Below are 20,946 nucleotides of genomic sequence, written 5' to 3' on the forward strand. Positions count from 1 at the left end.
ATTTTGAGTGACATTGTACTCAGTGAGCATCTGTTTCATCCACACCAGTTGGGAACAACTGCTTCCAGCAGCTATGTATTCAGCCTCTGCAGTGGACAGGGATACACAGTTCTGCTTCTTGCTGAACCAAGATATGAGATTGTCTCCCAAGAAGAAACATCCTCCTGATGTGCTTTTTCTGTCATCAGCACTTCCAGCCCAGTCAGCATCACAGTACCCAGATAGGACAGGCTCAGACCCATGTGAGTACAGCATCCCATAGTCACAAGTCCCATTGATGTACTTGAAAATCCTTTTGACTTGATTCAAGTGGCTCACCTTAGGCTCTGCTTGGTATCTCGCACACACTCCAACTGCATAAGAAATGTCAGGTCTACTTGCAGTTAGATATAGTAGACTGCCTATCATGCTTCTATACAAGCATTGATCAACACTAGGCCCTCCATCATCTTTGGTTAACTTCAGATGAGTAGGAGCAGGAGTCCTTTTGTGCCTAGTATTATCCATACCAAACTTCTTAACGATGTTTTTGGCATACTTGCTTTGGAAGAGAAACATAGAGTCCTCCATTTGGTTGACTTGCATTCCAAGAAAGTAGGTTAGTTCCCCAACCAGACTCATTTCAAACTCAGATTGCATCTGTTGAACAAAATGTGTTACCATTTGTTCTAACATACCACCAAAGACTATATCATCCACATAGATTTGAGCAATCATGATTTTGCCGTCTTCATCCTTCACAAACAAGGTTTTATCTATTCCACCTTTTCTGTATCCATTTGAGGTCAGAAATTCGGTCAACCTTTCATACCATGCTCTAGCTGCTTGTTTCAACCCATACAAGGCTTTCCTCAACTTGTATACATGCTTAGGTTGGTTAGGATCACAGAACCCTTTAGGTTGTTCCACATAGACTTCTTCATTCAAGTAGCCATTCAAGAATGCACTCTTCACATCCATTTGGAATATTTTAAACTTCAGAATGCATGCTACCCCTAACAACAATCTGATGGACTCAAGCCTAGCCACAGGAGCAAATGTCTCATCAAAATCAACCCCTTCAACTTGAGTGTATCCTTGAGCTACTAGTCTTGCTTTATTCCTAGTAATTACTCCTTTCTCATCAGATTTGTTTTTGTAGATCCACTTGGTACCAATGATGTTGGTCCCTTCAGGTCTTGGAACTAGCTCCCATACTTCATTCCTTTTGAACTGCTCAAGTTGCTCTTGCATGGCATTGATCCAGTATTCGTCAGTTAGGGCTTCTTTCACATTCTTTGGTTCAACCTTGGATACAAAACAGGAATTTGAGCTTATTCCCCGTGACCTGGTAGTCACACCACTATTAGGATCCCCTATGATAAGATCCTTAGGGTGGTCTTTCTGAATTCTGATAGATGGCATTTTGGTGGTTGCATCTACTTCACATTCAGGAGGAGGTTCCTGTACTTCTTCAGACTTGACTGGAATGTCAGTTGAACTGTCAAGGAATGTTTCAACATCCTCTATGACATCGATCCCTTCCTCTTTATCATCCACAATAACATTTATGGATTCCATCAGGACATTGGTCCTGTAGTTGAACACTCTGTAGGCTCTGCTGTTAGTGGAGTATCCTAGAAATATACCCTCATCACTTTTGGGATCCAACTTCCTTCTCTGTTCACGATCTGTGAGAATGTAGCATTTACTTCCAAAGATATGAAAGTACTTCACTGTGGGTTTTCTGCCTTTCCATATTTCATTTAGAGTGGAGGAGGTTCGTTTTCTCAAGGTGACTCTGTTGTGAACATAACACGAGGTATTCATCGCTTCAGCCCAAAAGTGCATGGGGAGCTTCTTTGCATGAATCATTGCTCTGGCAGATTCTTGAATAGTTCTATTTTTTCTTTCAACTATCCCATTCTGCTGGGGAGTTATAGGGGAGGAGAACTCATGACTTATTCCTTCAGACGAGCAAAACTCATCAAACTTGGAATTCTTGAACTCCGTACCATGATCACTCCTAATCCAAACCACACAACTGTCCTTTTCCCTTTGAAGTCTGATGCACAGGTCTTTGAAGACATCAAATGTATCTGACTTCTCTCTGATGAAGCTTATCCACGTGTATCTGGAATGGTCATCAACCACCACGTAAGCATATCTCTTCCCACCAAGACTTTCAACCTGCATAGGTCCCATTAAGTCCATGTGCAACAGTTCCAGAACTCTGGAAGTTGTAGGATGTCCCAGCTTCGGATGTGACATCTTGGTTTGCTTGCCCACTTGGCATTCTCCACAGACTCTTCCTTCATCAATAAGCAGCTTTGGAATTCCTCTGACTGCTTCCTTGGATATAATCTTCTTCATTCCCCGTAAGTGGAGATGTCCAAGACGTCTATGCCACAGCTTCACCTCCCGTTCTTCCTTGGCTGAGGAGCATATTGTGGAAAAGTTAGAGACTTTAGGTTCCCACAGATAACAGTTATCTTTGGACCTGGTTCCTCTCATAACTTCCTGATTGTCACCATTTGTCACAATGCACAGTTCCTTAGTAAACTGAACATAGAATCCTTGATCACACAGCTGGCTTATGCTGATGAGATTTGCAGTCAGTCCTCTTACTAACAACACATTATTCAGTTTTTGAACTCCAGAGCAGTCCAGCTTACCCACACCTTTTATTTTTCCTTTGGCACCATCACCAAAGGTCACATAGCTGGTAGTGTGAGGTTGAATATCCACCAGTAGATTTTCCATACCAGTCATATGTCTTGAGCATCCACTGTCAAAGTACCAGTCTTCTCTGGTAGAAGCCCTTAGAGCTGTATGCGCTAACCTAGCATACCATTGTTGCTTCTTGATGGGGACAAAGCGCTTATATGTCTTATGCTTAGGCCTGACATGCGAGGCTTGGTTAGGGAAACCATGAAGCCAGTAGCAGAAGGCTTTTATATGTCCAAGCTTACCACAGTGGTGACATCTCCACTCCTGGTATTTCCTCTTCTGATGATTATTCATCTTAGTTCCCCGATGTTGAGACATTGGCTTTGACTTCCGCTTGAACTTCTGAACTTTAGCCTTTGGGCGTTTGTGTTCAGCTGAGGATCTTTTCCCAAATCCTAGGCCAGATTTGGTTCCAGACTTCTGTCCCACCTTTAGAATCTCTTCCAAGGTGTCAGTTCCCTTGTTCATCATTCTGATGGATTTAGTCATCTGATTTAGCTTGGAGGTCAGCAAGGCTATCTCACCATTTAGACCCTCTATGGCTGTCAGATGCTTCTGTCTCTCATCTTCTAGTTCCTTGATGAGTTTCTTCTGCTTTTCTCCTTGTGCACGGACTTCAGCACTGGTGGTACACAGCTTCTTATAGGCTGCAGCAAGTTCATCAAAGGTCAGTTCATCTGCACTTGAGTCATCATCAGAGGCACAAACACTGGTTAGTGCAGTGACATGTTTGGCAGATTCTCCTTCAAATTCACTTTCAGAATCCCCTTCAGACCATGTGATTGTTAGCCCCTTCTTTTGCATCTTGAGATAAGTAGGACATTCAGCTCTGATGTGTCCATACCCTTCACAACCATGACATTGGATTCCCTTGCCTTGGTTGAACTTTTCTTCAGAAGTTGATCTTTTCCTGATGTCAGACGGGATGTTCTTGACATTAGGTCTCCCTCTTTGATCAATCTTCTTCACGAACTTGTTGAACTGTCTCCCAAGCATGGCTAAGGCTTCTGATATACTTTCATCACATTCAGTATATCCTGCTTCTGACTCTTCTTCAGCATTAGATACAAAAGCTACGCTTTTGTTCTTCTTTTCAGCATTCTCACACAAGCCCATTTCAAAGGTTTGGAGAGAACCAATGAGCTCATCCACCTTCATATTGCAGATGTCCTGCGCCTCCTCTATGGTTGTGACCTTCATAGCAAATCTCTTAGGCAAGGACCTGAGAATCTTTCTTACAAGTTTCTCTTCAGCCATTTTCTCACCTAGTCCACCAGAGGTGTTTGCAATTTCAAGAATATTCATGTGAAAGTCATGAATAGTCTCATCCTCTTTCATCCTCAGATTTTCAAACTTGGTGGTCAGCATCTGAAGTTTGGACATCTTCACTTTGGAAGTACCTTCATGAGTTACCTTGAGGGTATCCCAAACTTCCTTAGCTAGTTCACAGTGGTGCACTATCCTGAAGATGTTCTTACTGATTCCATTGAACAATGCATTCAAGGCCTTGGAATTTCCAAGAGCTAATGCCTCTTGCTCCTTGTCCCACTCTTCTTCAGGAATCTGCACACTGACTCCATCTTCACCTGTCTTCGTTGGATGTTCCCATCCTTTGTTGACAGCTCTCCAGACTTTGCTATCTAGAGACCTTAAGAAGGCTATCATACGAGGCTTCCAGTCATCATAATTAGAGCCATCCAACATGGGTGGTCTATTTGAGTGTCCTATATCCTTGTCCATGGTACTAGAAAGTAACTTCCCTAAATCTCACCCAGAAATTCACAGGCAGGGTGCCTGCTCTGATGCCAATTGAAATTCTAGTTATCATACTTTAGATGTCACATGGGTTGTTATGACATCCAATTCTGCATAGACAAGAATTATGCAGAACTTAAAAGTAAGTGCAGTAAATAACACAAGTAATTGTTTACCCAGTTCAGTCCAACATGACCTACATCTGGGGGCTACCAAGCCAGGGAGGAAATCCACTATCAGTAGTATTAATTCAAAGCTAAACTCACCCGTTTACAACTTGTCACTTAATCCCTACCCAATGCAATTTCAATCTTACTCTAAGATCAGAGTTCCTACTCACTCCCCCTCAATCACCTCAGTGATTACTACCTTTAATCAATATTAAAGACAACTTTGAAGTCACACTTCAAACAACTCTTGATTGTGCTTAACAGCTTTAATCAAGATACACAACACTCACGCTTAAAAGCTTTGAGCGACACAACACTTACAACTCAATGAACACCCTATGCCAAAGCAATCATCAACGTGATAAAGGCTTGGCTTACAAGATATGTCTAATACAAGACTCACAAAAATACAGCAGTGAAGTATGATGGACACACTAAATCTTCACGCCTCAAAATCCCCAAAACTGAATGAAGGAACGACTTCCTTTTATATTGCAGTACCTGGGCTTTTGCACTTGTATTCTTCTGAATTTAAGGTCACGCGAGTTCCCATAAATTCAACATCTAGGTTACTAACAAATAGGCTATTTGTTAGGTTCATTAAATGTAGCTTGGTTGTTGATTTCCTGGAATTTCTCTAAGCTGTTGAATCCCTGAAGAATAGCCTGAGAAAAAGCTGAAACAGAAAACTGAACAACCTACAATATAGCATATGCTGTCAGGAATGAATGTCACGACATTCAGCTTGGCATCAAGGATCATATGCTGAGTCTGTTTTTCCAGAAACCAGACTGTACAATTTTGCTGACCTGTATATGACCAAAATGACCATACTACAGTAATAACTTACATTAATAGATGTCAAAGTATCCAATTTGACATTTACACATATGGCCTTAAGTCAGTTCTGTTATCCTCTTGAAGAACAGACTAAGTAACATGCTGAAGTATAGAAGAACACCACTCTGTCTACTGTTCAGTATATGATGAATGTCATAACATCCAGTTTGATATTCAGTCAGTAGGCCTTATGCCAGGTCTGGTCTTTCCTTGATAACCAGACTGGAAATAAATACTAAGTTCTAACAGAACACCAGCTGTTATATTCCTTAGTATCTGCTGACAGGTATAAATGTCACAACATCCAGTTTGACATTCAATAAATCCTGTATTAGCTAATCCTGCAGTAACTACTCAAGTGTGGCATGACATCGGTCAAGACATCAGAGTACAGTTAGATATTCTAACCTACAATGCAGTCACACATACAGTCACACATACACACCATGTCATGACATCAGTCAAGATATTAGAATCCAGCTAGTGTTTTACCATATAATGCAGCCAATCAAGCACCTACAAGTATCCTTGCCATCTTCCTCTGTTGTTAACATTACGGATGTTAGTGGTTTGACCCGCAGTGGTCGTGTATTTTCAGCACCCTCAAAGCCCCAAGCTAATGTTGATTCTGTTGAACGCCCGATTGGGAATGCTGTGAGCACCCCGAATTCGGCACTTGTTGTTAAGCCATCCTCTACGTCAAGAACTCCTGCTTCTGTTGGCCCAAGCGGCAACACGAAAGAAGACTGTGATGAGATGCTGAAGCTCATCAAGAGAAGCGAATACAGCATTATAAATCAGCTTCTACAAACGCCATCCAAAATATCTATGTTATCATTGCTTTTGAATTCAGAACCACACCGAGAGGCTCTGCAGAAGGTTTTGGATGTGGCATATGTAGACCATGATGTCACGATAGAACAATTCGATAGCATTGTTGCAAACATTACTGCTTGTAAGAACTTGAGTTTCTGTGACTCTGATCTCCCCGAGGAGGGAAGAGACCACAACTTGGCATTACATATATCTATGGGTTGCAAGGACGACGCCATGTCCAATGTGCTGGTAGACACTGGGTCATCATTAAACGTATTGCCAAAATCCACTCTCTCGAAACTGTCATATCAAGGGCCTCCCATGAGGCAGAGTGGAGTAGTTGTGAAGGCTTTCGATGGGTCTCGCAAAACTGTGATTGGGGAAGTTGATCTCCCAGTCAAAATCGGACCGAGTGATTTCCATATTACCTTCCAGGTTATGGATATTCACCCATCGTATAGCTGTCTCTTAGGCAGACCATGGATTCACGAGGCAGGCGCCATGACATCCACCCTACACCAGAAGCTGAAATTTGTGAAGAATAAGAAGCTGGTGGTGGTAGGGGGAGAAAAGGCTCTCCTGGTTAGCCATTTGTCTTCTTTCTCATATATAGATGCTGAGGATGAAGTTGGAACTCCTTTCCAAGCTTTATCTATTGCTGAGCCTATTGAGAAGAGAACTCCTTCATTTGCTTCCTGCAAAGATGCAAAGTTGGCCATTGAGCGTGGTGCAACTGCTGGCTTAGGGAAAATGCTTGAGTTAGAAGATAACAAGTCTCGGGCTGGCATCGGTTATTCTTCTGGAGTTTCTAATTCGCAAGGGTTGTTCAAGAGTGGAGGATTCATCCATACTAGTCAAGGCGAGGAAGCTGCTGCCATTCTGGAAGAAGGCAAAGAGGATTCTGGCAACTTCGTCATCCCTGGGGGAATCTGCAATAATTGGGTCGCTGTGGATACTCCAACAGTTATCCATAAGTCGAAGTAATGTTCATTTGTGTTTAAAAACCCGCCTCCCATGCCAAAAGGAGGAGTGATGACATTATTGGCGCATAAATACAATGATATTTTCATTCAATAGATTCATGTTAAATGTTTGTTTTTCCAGTTATTTTCCCTTTTCGCTTTTTGCATGAAATTGGTGATCACATAAAATATATATATATATATATATATATAATATATAATATATATATATATATATATATATAATATATATATATATATATATATATATATATATATATATATATATATATATAATATATAATATATATATATATATATATATATATAAAATCAATCTTTTCATCTGCATAATGATTTGCCTTGTTGTAACACCCCAAAATTTGTCCTCCTCATTCATGCATTCATTTAGCATTTCATATTGCATTTCATCATGTCAATCAGAATTAGATCCAAGAAACTTTTTTTAAAAAATAAAAAATAAAAATTAAAAAAAATAAAATAATTTTTTACAAAAAAAATAAATAAATAAAAATAATAATAATAAAATAAATAAAATATAATAGAAAAAACTTGGACTTGGACCTCTCTCATTTGAGCCCACAAAGCCATGAAAATCAGGTTATAAAAGAGGGAGATCAGACAGAAAAAGGGGGAGAAGCAAAAATACTCTGAGGTTTCCTTGGAACAAAACGCTGAGGTAAAAGATAGTGAGAGAAGAGCTAACAAAGTTCAGAGCAGCCTCCAAACCCTGAAGGGAACTCAACTGCACAGAATCACATTTGCCTCACATAAACCCTAAAGGTTGTTTTGTAAACCTCACGGGTGCAACTCAATTTCAATCAAGCTCTCCAATCAGGTTTGCCCTATATCCATCATCTTTATGCCTTTAATTTGAATGCTCTAAATGTATGAGGTATTATGGGTGAATTTGATACCCTTTTGATGCATGTGTTTGACAAGAGGTTTAGGCCTCCTACCCTTGGTTGCTTTTTGTGAGATTTTTTTTTGTGAATTGAAAGAGCATGATTCATGTGGTTACATTTTGATTTGGGGGCAACCCTTGATTACCCTATTTTTTTTGTCTCTAACCTGTTTGTTGAGTTTTTGTGAGGGCTCACATGACTTTTGCAGGTATAACTTGCATGGTTTCCCACTTTATTTGTGGGATACCCCCTGGAGGTTCATTCCGATTACCTGTACCAACTCACCTTTCTTTGATGGCATTAGCTTGGGAGATCCCTGGGTTTCTTACTCCTTTAATTGCTGTTACTTCGGATCTTTATCCGTGTGGTACTTTTACCTCTTTTCCGCATTTTATCGCTTTCTTAGCTGGAAGACCTCGATAGGAGGCATTTGTTTTCTTTTGTTTATTTACTTTTGAGCCCCTTGTTGGCACATTTACTTTATACATGTTTGTTTTGTATGTGTTCGTATCCCTGCAGGTAGCGCGGTTCCTTCATCAAGGACTGCCTTTTTGCCCTTGAGCATCCCAAACCCTAAAACCCAAAGCAACACGTTAACTCCTTCTACTACAGGCGAGTAAGTCTCCAAAGGTCGAGCATCTGGTAGATTGCGTAGTGACGTCGTTCGTCCAAAACCCAATCCATAACCCCATAGTTAGCCGAACTACGGCTTGCTCTGATTCTCATTCCAGATGAGATACGTAGGCATAAGACACGATGTCTTAGCGAGCACACATCCCCCCAACCCATAAGTCAGCCGAGCTACGAAGACTCTGATTCTCATATTCAGATGAGATACGTATGCAGTGAATGCGACATCCGCGTGAGTCATTTTCATTTAACCCCCTTTTTTTGGTAAACAACACAAGATAAACTCACACCCTTTAGACAAGAACTACACGAGTGGATCCCGTAGAGTACAACGGATGCATAGGGGTGCTAATACCTTCCCTTCGCATAACCGACTCCCGAATCCAAGATTTGGTTGCGAGACCCCGTCTTGTCCTTTCCTTTTTCAGGTTTACTTCGAGCGTTTCCTTTCCCTCCTTTGGGACGAATAACGCACGGTGGCGACTCTTCTGTCATTTTCTTTCGCCGGTTGTTTTTTCGCGCACTGTATTTTTCAGGTTGCGACAGCTGGCGACTCTGCTGGGGACACTAAGAAGTTGACCTCTTGTTGGTCCATCTTCCCTAAGCGAGTCCCTCCTAGCTTGTGTGATTTCTTGTTTATTGGGTGTTCATGCTTTTGTACCTTTATTTGCTTACCTGCTTGCATGCATCTGTTGTATCTGTTGGATCTGTTTGTTTGTTTGTTGGGATGGGGTGTTCTATGAGAGATAAGCCCATTACCCAGGCTTGAGTGTACACACAGGTTTTAGAGTGGATAATCATGAGGCTTGTGTGGCGTGTTGCTACGTTAAGTCGTTCGTGAAGAACCACACCCAGACGAGGTTTCTTTTGGATATATTATGTCTTACGGGTGTTCCGTAATGGCAGGATGTTCCTCTAGAAATCGTCGACTCTGGTGACCATTTCCCGAGAACCCAGTCGAGGCCTCTCCTCCGAGACGTGATTATGTTAACTCTGGTGGGCGCATTCTCGCTGCTCAATTCAAGGATTCCGAGACTGGGAACTTGCTATTAGGATGTCCTGTTGAGGGGAGTCAATGGAGGTCTTTTGTCCCGTAATAATACCAAACCTTCAGTGGTAAACGTATTATTCGCGACTGAAGGGCTGAAGCTGACGAACTTCTGTTCTTAGAACCTACCAGTGAGGGGCGGGCTAAATTCAGGAAACCTTAACCTCCAACCAACCCGGTTTTCTGGAGCAGAGTTTTGGTCTTGTATTATATTCCTCAGTGAATTTCTCTCCAGGTAGTGCAACCTGACAGATGTTCAAGCGGATCCATCAATTCTGATTGACATGCCTTTGCATTGCATAACATCATCTGCATATTTGCATCCAACATCTCATGCTTATTCATTTGTAGGGTATTCCCTTTCAAAACGGGGGTGCCTTAAAACTGAACAAGCAGTGCATCGCATACCATGCATATTAACCCTTGTCTGTTTTGCAGGTGTCACCGCAGTGTCTAATGTTTGTTCCCTGTATCAGGCAGTTATTGGTCCCAAGCGAGTCCACAGGTACCCGACAAAGGAAAATCGTCCACAGCTAGCGATGGACCAAGTACAGAAAGAGCTGGCTGATATGCGTGAAAGGATGGATCAGTTCATGACATTGATGACTGGTATGGCAGAAGGCCAGGAAAAGCTGAGGGAATTGGTTGAGCAACCGAGACCCGATCCGGAGGTGGAGATACCAAATGCTGAGGGAAACCCTGGTAACCCTGGGAACGCTGATAACCCTGTGAACACTGGTAACGCGGGTAATGTAAATGCTGATGGAAACCCGGGTAATGTTGGCAACACGGGGAATGTTGGAAATGGTATTGGCAGAAGGTACAATGTGAATCAAGGAATTCGGATTAACGGGCGCCCCGTTACTGAAGATTATCAGTATGATCAATTTTCTTTGCACGACGAGGCCCTCGAGACCACTCGCCGTATGGATGAGCTTGCTGAGAAGCTCAAATCTTTGGAGTCTCAAAATTCCTTAGGCTTTGATGTCACAAATCTTGGTCTGGTTCAGGGAGTAAGGATTCCTCACAAGTTCAAACCCCCTACTTTTGAGAAATACAACGGGGCTTCTTGCCCACGCACTCATCTCCAATCTTATCTGGGAAGGTTGGGAGCTCACACGGAAGATGAAAAGCTGTGGATGTACTATTTTGAAGACAGCCTAACTGGAGCTTCTCGTGAATGGTATTCTCGTTTGTCTCGTACTACCATCAAGAGCTGGAAAGACTTGGCAGAGGCTTTTGTCAAGCAATATCAATACAACTTGGACATGGCTCCAAATCGGACCTTGTTGCAAGGTATGTCTCAGACTGCCAAGGAAACCTTTAGAGAGTATGCTCAGTGTTGGAGACAGATTGCTGCATCCGTCCAACCCCCTATGTCTGAAAGGGAGATGGCGGACATGTTCATGAACACTCTTCAAGGCAATTATATTGAGAGATTGGCTGCTTGCCCTTCAATCAGCTTTGCAGAGATAGTAATTGCTGGTGAAAGAATCGAGAGTTTGTTGAAGATGGGCCGAATTCAAGACAATAGTGCTTCCAAATCATCAGGTCCCAAGAGACCGTTTGTTGGTAACGGTTGTCGCATCGCGCGAAAAACCGGCGGGAAAAGAAAGAAACAACAGAGCCGTCACCGTGCGTTATTTATCCCAAAAGAGGGAAAGGAAACGCTCAGAGTAAACCTGGGAAAGAACATGGTCTCGCGACCAAAGAGAATGGGTTCGGGAGTCGGTTATGCGAAGGGAAGGTATTAGCACCCCTACGCATCCGTAGTACTCTACGGGATCCACGCACAAAAGGAAGGAATATTGGTTGCTAAACACTGCTCATAAACACACACACACTGGCTGAAAGAGACAAAAGAAACTGACTGAAACTGACTCGGCAGGATATTGCATCCTGGGCCTACTTAGTCTATCAAGCATAGACATCAGAGTCGAAGTAGTTCGGACTAGGGAAACGACACATGCTCGCTAGGATATCGCATCCTATGCATACGTATCTTCTCGGACGAGAGAAGAATCAGAGCATTCGTAGCTCGGCTGACACGCACACAAACAAACACAGGCAAAGGCAAACGTGGAGCCTGAATGCCAATCGTTGGACTTACATCAGCATCCGAACCAAAACGCACTCAAGAAGGCAAACGTGGAGCCTGAATGCCAATCACTGGACTTACATCAGCATCCGAACCAAAACACACACAAGGGTGGTCAACACAAAGGTGGAAAAAGAAAAAGGGCGCCCGGAGAGATCAGCTCAATCTCCTGCCTACATACTTCATCTGGTATGAAGATCAGGGCGATGTAGTTCCCCTACGCAGGGACAAGAATCTAGCCTAACCAGATAACAGAGGGAGACACAACTCTAGGGAGACTACGACTCGAGCCTAGATGTTGTCATGCAAAATCGACCCTAAGTTATGGTTTCTAGCTAAATGGCACAAGGGCCAACCTATCCTAGACGGACACAGGAAAAAGCAAGGTCTCAATTGCAACTAGGGCAAGAGAAAAAGGGATATCTCAATCACAACAGGGGTGAGAGAAAAGAATCAGTGTTAGTGGTTAGTCAAACTCGGCAAGACATCGCGTCTCGTGCCTACGTATCTCACCTGAACGTGAGAATCAGAGTTGCCGTAGTTCGGCCAAACAACTCTAAACATGGCTCACACAGGAAGCAAACCACACAGACTTGACTTTGCACAAGGGCAAGTCAAGCACAACCTAACTTGCATAGGAAGCAAGTCTAAACTAATCCTAACTTGCACAGGAAGCAAGTCAAACAATCCTATCTTGCACAGGAAGCAAGTCAAACAATCCTATCTTGCACAGGAAGCAAGTCAAACAATCCTATCTTGCACAGGAAGCAAGTCAAACAATCCTACAAGCACAAATAGCACACGCTATACACAAACAAGTGGCTCAAACAAGGGTTAGGTTTTAGTCAAGGGGTCATATCAACCTCGACAAACAAACCTCTGGAACTGGGTGAATGTTGCTCTTAACCTTGCCATTGAGGGGCTAAGGTGAAGCAGATGAAAGGATGAAGTGAGGATGAGACCTCACAACTCTTATCCCTGGCCTGGGAGAGCTCAAGACAAGAATGTGTGGGTTCTGAAAGTGGGAACCCTTCTACACATCTAGAACTGACTCAACTGTACAATTGTACAAGATCTTGGGTTTGTATCTGCAATGCATCAACACAGTGGTGTGAGCAAGGCAGATGACACACTGAATAGTGGGGGATAGATTGCATATCCCTACCTTCCACCAATTGCCTCTTCACTTAGGAGGGCTTTGACTCTATGCAAGGACAAAGTTAAACATCCACAAACATCGCCTCTTAAGGAGGACTTCAGACAGTTGCCTGGCCAGGTAACAGGCCAGGTCTTCCAGACTACATGAAGTAAAAGAGACATACCTCAATGCAAATTGCTTATACAAGCAAAGCAAAGCAAAAAGTTCACAAAGAACTAAGCAACTAAAGCACCTGAAACAGTCAAGCAGATGTTAGTATGCAACTTCAAACAAAACAAACAGAAACAGACAACCACAGTCCATTAGAGGCACATGGATGGGCAAGGCACAAGGCTTAGGGCATGTGAGCCAAGCCACCTACAAAACAAATAGGTTAGACAATGATACTCGAGTAAGCTCAATCAAAAGAATTGGTCTTAATGGCCATTTGATGGTCAACCTGAAATCATAAACTCAAAGGTGAGTAGCAGGACCACTAGGGCAAGCCTAGGGTCAAAAGTGAATGAGAAAACCAAAACAGCAAAGGATATCCAATCAAAATCAAGTTTAAACATTCAAGAAACACAACCAATTGGATTCACACTCATATCAATCATCATCATCATTTCATGAACCATTTAGGTCAAAACATGGCAAACAGAAGCTCATAGAAGTCAACAGCAAGACTTAACTCAAAAGCAATCCAAACATTTTCCAAAAATCACCAAATAAATCATGACCAAACCTAACACATAGCATGGTAAGCATGTCAAATTTCATCCCATTTGGACAAGTGGAAGGCAGTCAATGAAAATCAGAAAGACAAAGCAATTTTGAACATGCTCAAAGAGGTCAACCAAACATGCATCAACTTAGAAAAATCATAAATCAGAAATGGTGTATGATAAATGAATGGGACTAAAGCCATGGCAAAGATGAGGATGTCTAGTTATCTCATGCAAAATTTCATGTCCATCTAATAAAGTATGAGAATTTCACAAATGAAATGGGAGCATGTGTCACACAAAGTCAACATTTGTCTAGGCAGGGAAGAAAAATCTCAAACAAATGGAAAATAGTTCAATTAAATCCAAGAAAATTCACAAGTCAACTAGACATACAAGAGTAGGCTCATGCAAAAAATCGAGTCATTTGGAGGTCAAGAAGCATGGCAATGAAAATCATGAAGTTGGTCATCAATGGTGTGACACAAATTGTCACACCCTAATTCAAAAAATCATAACTCACAAACAACAAATGATAAATTCACAAACTCTATACCAAAATCACCATGAGTGTGTCTAGTTTGAGCACAAAAACTTTGGGAGCCATTGGATACATTCTCATCATTTCACAATTGATTTGGCAAGGTGTACAAAATTTGGTCACATGTCACAAACCCTAAGGCCATTTAAAAACCATTCATCCAAAAATTCTGGAAAAATAATGATAAAAAAGTAGAGATCATGATGAACACAACACAAAAAATCCCATTCAATTTGGATCAAAAATGAGCAAGTTATGAATTTTGGAAGATTGATGAAATAATTGAAGAAATAAATTGGAATAAAATTGAAAGAATGGCATTTTTGTAAATAACCCTGTCACTTATCAAAACGACCGTGTTTTGGTCCAGAAAATGAAATATTTTCATTGGCTCGTGGGGGGATGGTACAGTAACAGCATACAAAACACGTTCAAATGCAGAAAATCTGGGCTTCTAGGGTTTGTGAACAGTGCTTCATCCCTCCCAAAATCGAATTTCCCAATTTCTCCCAAAAATGTCAATTGATTACACCATTGTAAACATTAAACAACACACAACAACATCCTAACATTGGTTTTCATTAATTTGAACTACACAACAAGAAATCGATGGAAACATTTTCAAGCATCAAGCTTCATTTCATCACATCTTCATAATAACTCAACCCTTTCCAAAACTAAGGCCATCATTAAACTCAGCATTGAAAGATTTCTTGAAAGCATATCACAATTTTAAGGAAAGTGGAAGTTGAAAAAAACTCACCAAAAGTGGAAAGGCAGATGAGATGCTATTGTTGTTTTGTGTGTTTAGCTTGAAACAATTGCTGCAGAATGTTGGCTGCTACTTGCCTCACAATGATGAATGGATGTGGAACCAAAATGCCATGCTTATGTTCTTGTTTGGAAATTCTTTTGACAGCCCTTTTAGCAAAATGGCCAAGAGTTTTCTGTTGTATGAGATGACTGCCATTGGTTTCATGTGGCAGGAAATGTTGTGTGTGGATGATGAAGATACATTGCAAAGCTCAGAAACTTTGATGTTTGGACAGAGTTTTTAGGAATGCAAAGCAAGGTGAGTTTGAGAGAGTGTGAAGATTTTTGTGTGAGTGAGTTGGTTGTGTTTGTTATGTTGGTTTGGTTGGTTATTTAGCAGGTCATACAATTGGTGGGCAAAGTTGCTGTTGATGGTTTTCTAAGTGACAGGAAAATGGTGGAATGGAAGTTGTCAATGCAGGGCCAGGCTAGTTTTGGTGTTTGACAGCAAATTGATGAATGCCAAGCAAGCAAGGTTACTGCAGTTCTTTTGGATGAGTGAGCATGAATCACTTTTCTATTGGTTTCCATGGCTTGGCTTGTATGACTGCTTCATGTGATAGTGTAAGGTATGGCCTTCAGGATGTTTTTGTTGGTTTTGTGATGCTGCAGGATTTGATAGTGTGGAAAATGAAGGTTGCTAGGTGGTGGCTTTATGGTGTAATGCAGGGTTGGACTGAAAGATGAAATGCAGGTAGCAGGGTCAGGTTTGGTTGGAAGTTTAGGAAGATGAGAGAAATAGCCAAAAGCAGCAAGATGGTTTGAGAGAGTGTATGAAGTTGGTTATGTTGGCTTGTGGCTGTTTTGTTCTCTTGTGTTTGGACAGCTTTTGGACAGAAAATGCAAGGCAAGGTGGGAGGCTTTTTGAGTTTGGACAGGAAAGATTAAAATGCAAGTAGCAGGGTCAGTTGAGAGAGTGAGCCATGCAGTGTGGTTTAGGGGCTGCTACTGGTTTATGACAGGGAAAGGGTGGAAATGTTGCCAAGCCAGGCTCAGGTTACTTGTGAGCTTGGACAGAAAATCCTGTGCTGTTGGATGTTGCTTCTTGGACAGCCTTTGCAAGTGTGCCAAAAGCAAGGTCTTTAGCATGAGTCAAAAAATGGTTGGTCATGTGTTTCAAATGACAGAAAAAGGATGAAAGGTCCTACTGTTTTGGTATTGTGCAATGTTTCCTCTTTTGAGTTTTGACAGAAAATTACACATGCCCTCAAGATGCAGTTTGAGAGAATGTTTGGTTTTTGTTATGTTGGTTTATGACTGCAATCTTTGTGTTCCAAATGACAGAAAAATTCCTGAACCAGGCCCTCTTATCAGTTGCTTCGTGGTCTTTAGCTTTGACAGTTTTTTTCTTCAAATCTGCCAATAGCAAGGGTGAGTTAGGATGAGTGAAAGATTGTACGCCAAAAAATGTGTTTGATTGTGTTTGCAATTAGTGTGTAGCATGACAGAAAAAGGTGAGGGAACAAGGTATCAATCAGAACAAGGTTTTTGTCCTTTGAAGTTTCCTGGACAGCATGCCAAGAAAATCAATCCTTTGCCTCAGTGAAATGGTTGGTCAGCTGTTATGTTGGTTGCTCATGACAGAACATCTAGGTTCAGAAATTTCTGTTTGTTTTGTGGTGGGGCAAGGGTTTTTGAAATGCAAAGCAAAATGGCCAGGTGAGGTTTTGGAGTGAGTGTGCATCCATGAAGTTCTACTGGTTTTTGATGTGGTGGCTGTTAATGAGATTTTTTTTTAATGACAGAAAATGCAGCATAGAACCTGCTGTTAGAAGCTGCTAATGTGGTTTGGAGTTTTGACAGGTTTTTAGCAATGCAAGTGGGATGATGTTAATGGATGAAGTTCCATATTTTTGCTGTCAAAACATGTGGTTTGTGTGTCTGCCCCTAGAATTGGTTTGACAGAAAAATCATGATAAAGGCCTGCTGTTGAGAAGTTGCCTATTGTTCAAGACAGAAATTGTAACTCTTCAAACGCCAAATGAGAGAATCTATACTTTTGCTGTTGGATAACTGCTAGCAGTGTTCTCCATGACAGAAAAATGTGTTTGATATCATCTACTGTTTTTTCTCTTGTTTGCAAAATGGCCCCAAAATCGTTTTTGAGTATGAGTGAATTTGGTTTGTGTGATGGCTGCAAGTAGTGACTGCTCATGACAGAAAATGATGCCTTTATCCTGCTGTCTTGTGGTGCTGAATCAAAGCCAAGAAAATGTGGATGTAATTGGTGAAAATTGTACTTGCATTTCCACATTTCAAGCCACTAGGGCATGGCCTCTTTTCTGTTGGTTATGGCTGCAAGATAAGGTCTCAAATGACAGAAAAAATGCTGCATAATTGCTGTTCTTTTGAGGTACAAGGCAAAGCATGGTGGATGGTATGGACAAGTATGGTGAGATTGTACTTTTCTTACAATTCAAGCAACCAAGCCATGGCCTCATGTACTGCATATTTTGACTTTGCAAACACATTCTAAATGACATTTCTGAGCTTTCCCAATTGGCCAAATGTTGAAAAAATGTTTATATCAAAAAGTCAACTCTTGGTCAAACTTGCATTTAAATGAAAAAGGTCAAAATATGCCATTTTGATTGGTGAAGTTTTGGCTCATGAAATTTATATTTTTGGAAAGAGGGGATCAAATGTGACTTGTAGGAAAAAACCCCACCAAAATTGGCCAAACGGTTTGAGAGATATGGCCCTTTGAAGTTCAAGATTTTCTGAAATCGATTCGATCATAACTTGCCAACCACACATGGGAATTGAGAGTTCTAGGACTTTTTGGAAATGGGAGAACAAGATCTTCAACTTTCATGTTGGGCAAAAATTCATTTGAGGCTTGTATCAAAATGTAAGTTTGAGGATCAAGACTTTCCATTTATGGCAGGTTTCAGTTACAGGCCCAGTTTCCATTTTGGGAAATTTATGATCTGGCTTCAAATTCTTCCATGATGGTGTTTGGCATGATGTATGATGACTATTTGGACATGAATGAACTCTCACAAACCAATTCCAATCATCCAATCACTGATTAAATGGACAGTTGACCAACAGTTGACTTTTAGGGTTTTTGGCTGACTGTGCATTGACTGATGACTTCCAAACCCTAATTCCTTGAGAACTTGACTTCAAATGATGTCCCAAGTTGTATGTACTCTTGATTATTGACCATGGTGCCCAAATTCCACAAGAATGGCCACCATCCATTGCTTTGACTGACAGTTGACTGTCTTTGACTTTTGACTGTCTGTGTATGAACTGATGATCTCCAAGTCTTCAACCCTTGACTAAAATACTTCAAATAGACCTCCAAGCCATGTGAACTTGTTGGACAAACCCCAAGGCCTTGGTTCAATGAGAAACAACTTTGCTTGATTGGTTGACTGATCTCCTGATCAGTTTGACCTAATTTCCTGACTGTCTTGCACTTGAGGCAACTGAAGCAATGCAAATGTTATGCAATGGACCATGATATGCTATGACCTAATATGAAAATGTATGTACAATGCTAGGTGCAAATTTGAGGTGCTACAACGGTCAGCGAAGAAAAGAAGGCGAGGCAAGCGTTGTGTATGCCGGCAGAGGCAGGGGTAGAGGACGCCCTAATTATTATCAAGATCAAGTGGCCGCGGTCACTATTCCAACACTTGTTCGTCAACCGCAATATCATCCGCAACAACAACCCAGGTACAACAATCAACAACAAGGAGGTAATCCAGGTCAGCAGAGACACTATCAACAACGTCCAAGGCAGACGGACCGGGTCATCGAGCCAATCCCAATGCCTTATTCAGTATTACTTCCCAAGCTGATTGACATGAATCTGGTTACGTTGAGAACTCTGGCCCCACCAATCGATCCCAATAATTTGCCTAGAGGTTATGATGTCAACGCCAGATGTGCTTTTCACTCCAACGCACCTAGCCATACTACAGATAATTGCAAGGCTCTCAAGTTAAAGGTACAAGATTTGATAGATGCCCAGGCTATCAATTTTGCTCCGGTGCCTAATGTTATCCAGAACCCGATGCCGGCTCACGGCGGGCAGAGGATTAATGCTGTTGATAGTGGGGAAACTTTGAATTTGGTTTCTGATGTGACTAAGGTGAAGACTTCGCTATCGGTGGTTAAAGACCGACTTCTGAAAGGACAGATTTTCCCGGGCTGTGGGGAAGAATGCAGAAATTGTCAAGCTGCCGAAAACGGATGTGACAGTTTGAGAAGGGGTATTCAGCAACTGATAGATGAAGGTTGTCTTCAGTTCGATAAGGCCCGTCCAATGAAGAATGATGTATCGACGGTGACGTTTTATTTCACTCCTGAAGAAATATATGTTCCCAAGAGACTCGCTCCGGCAACAATATATTTCCCAGAAAGTACAGAACCAGCAGCGGTGAACATCGAAAGTTCAGCACCAGTTGCAATTTACTCTGACAGCCCTCAACCGACTTTGGTTAGTCCGATCACCATCACAATACCAAGACCCGTTCCGTATGAGAAAGACAGTGCTATCCCGTGGCACTATGGGGCTGATATCTACTGCCAGGGGTAGAAAGTTAACGAAGAAGACATTGACATTGGTAGCTCCGCTGTAGACAATGTTGGAGGGGTTGGTGGCTTCACTCGCAGTGGACGCCTATTTGCACCATCAACATTACGCGCGAATACTGATGCCGAGGTAGCTGCCAAGGCTAAAGGGAAACAGATGGCCGCCGAAGAGGTTACTACTAAGGAAGACCCTCCTAAGACCGCATTCGAGAAAGAAGTGGATGAGTTTATGAGGATTATCAAGAAAAGTGACTACAAGGTAGTCGACCAGCTAAATCAGACACCCTCAAAGATCTCCATTCTCTCACTATTGCTGTGCTCTGAGGCGCACAGAGCAGCCTTGTTGAAAGTACTGAATATGGCCTATGTTCCACCGGAGATAACTGTTAACCAGCTGGAGTCGGTAGTTTCCAATGTAAACGATAGTCGGGGGCTAGGTTTCACCGATAATGACCTGACATCTGAGGGCAGGAATCACAACAAAGCCTTGCATATCATAATGGAGTGAAAAGGGGTGATGCTTTCCCATGTTTTGGTTGATACAGGCTCTTCTCTGAATGTTCTTCCAAAGAAAGCCTTAATGAAGTTGGATTGCGATGACACCATCCTTAGGCTAAGTAACTTAGTTGTGAGGGCTTTTGATGGCTCTAAGAGAGCTGTCTTTGGCGAAGTTGAGTTTCCAGTTAAGATTGGACTGCAGGTATTCAAGAGTACCTTTTATGTGATGGATATCCAGCCTGCCTATATCTGTCTGCTAGGTCGGCCTTGGATTCATGTTGCCGGTGCTGTTACTTCTACCCTCCACCAGAAGCTCAAATATGAACTAGAAGGTCAGGTCCTCACTGTCTGTGGTGAAGAGGATATTTTTGTTAGCCACCTGTCTACATTTAAGTATGTAGAGATGGACGGCGAGATGCACGAGATGCTGTGTCAGGGCTTCGAAGCCATAAACATCAATGAGGTCGCGCCCGAAGCTGTCTTTGCACCTGAGTTTGAGAAGGTCGGGACTTCTATCTCTTCATACAAGCAAGTTGTCGAAGTGGTTAAAGCTGGTAATGCCCAAGGCTGGGGCAAATTTGTGGAGCCAGTCATCAAAGAAGACAAGTTTGGATTGGGGTATGCTCTGGGATCTCAGAAGAATGAAACCGGTACTCTCTCCAGCGGGAGTTTGGTTTCTCCCCACATCGTCAATGCTGCAGATGAAGACAAGGCTGACAGCGACTGTGA

This window comes from Lathyrus oleraceus, chromosome 7 (assembly GCF_024323335.1).
Source record: "Lathyrus oleraceus cultivar Zhongwan6 chromosome 7, CAAS_Psat_ZW6_1.0, whole genome shotgun sequence".
Lineage (NCBI taxonomy): Eukaryota > Viridiplantae > Streptophyta > Magnoliopsida > Fabales > Fabaceae > Lathyrus > Lathyrus oleraceus.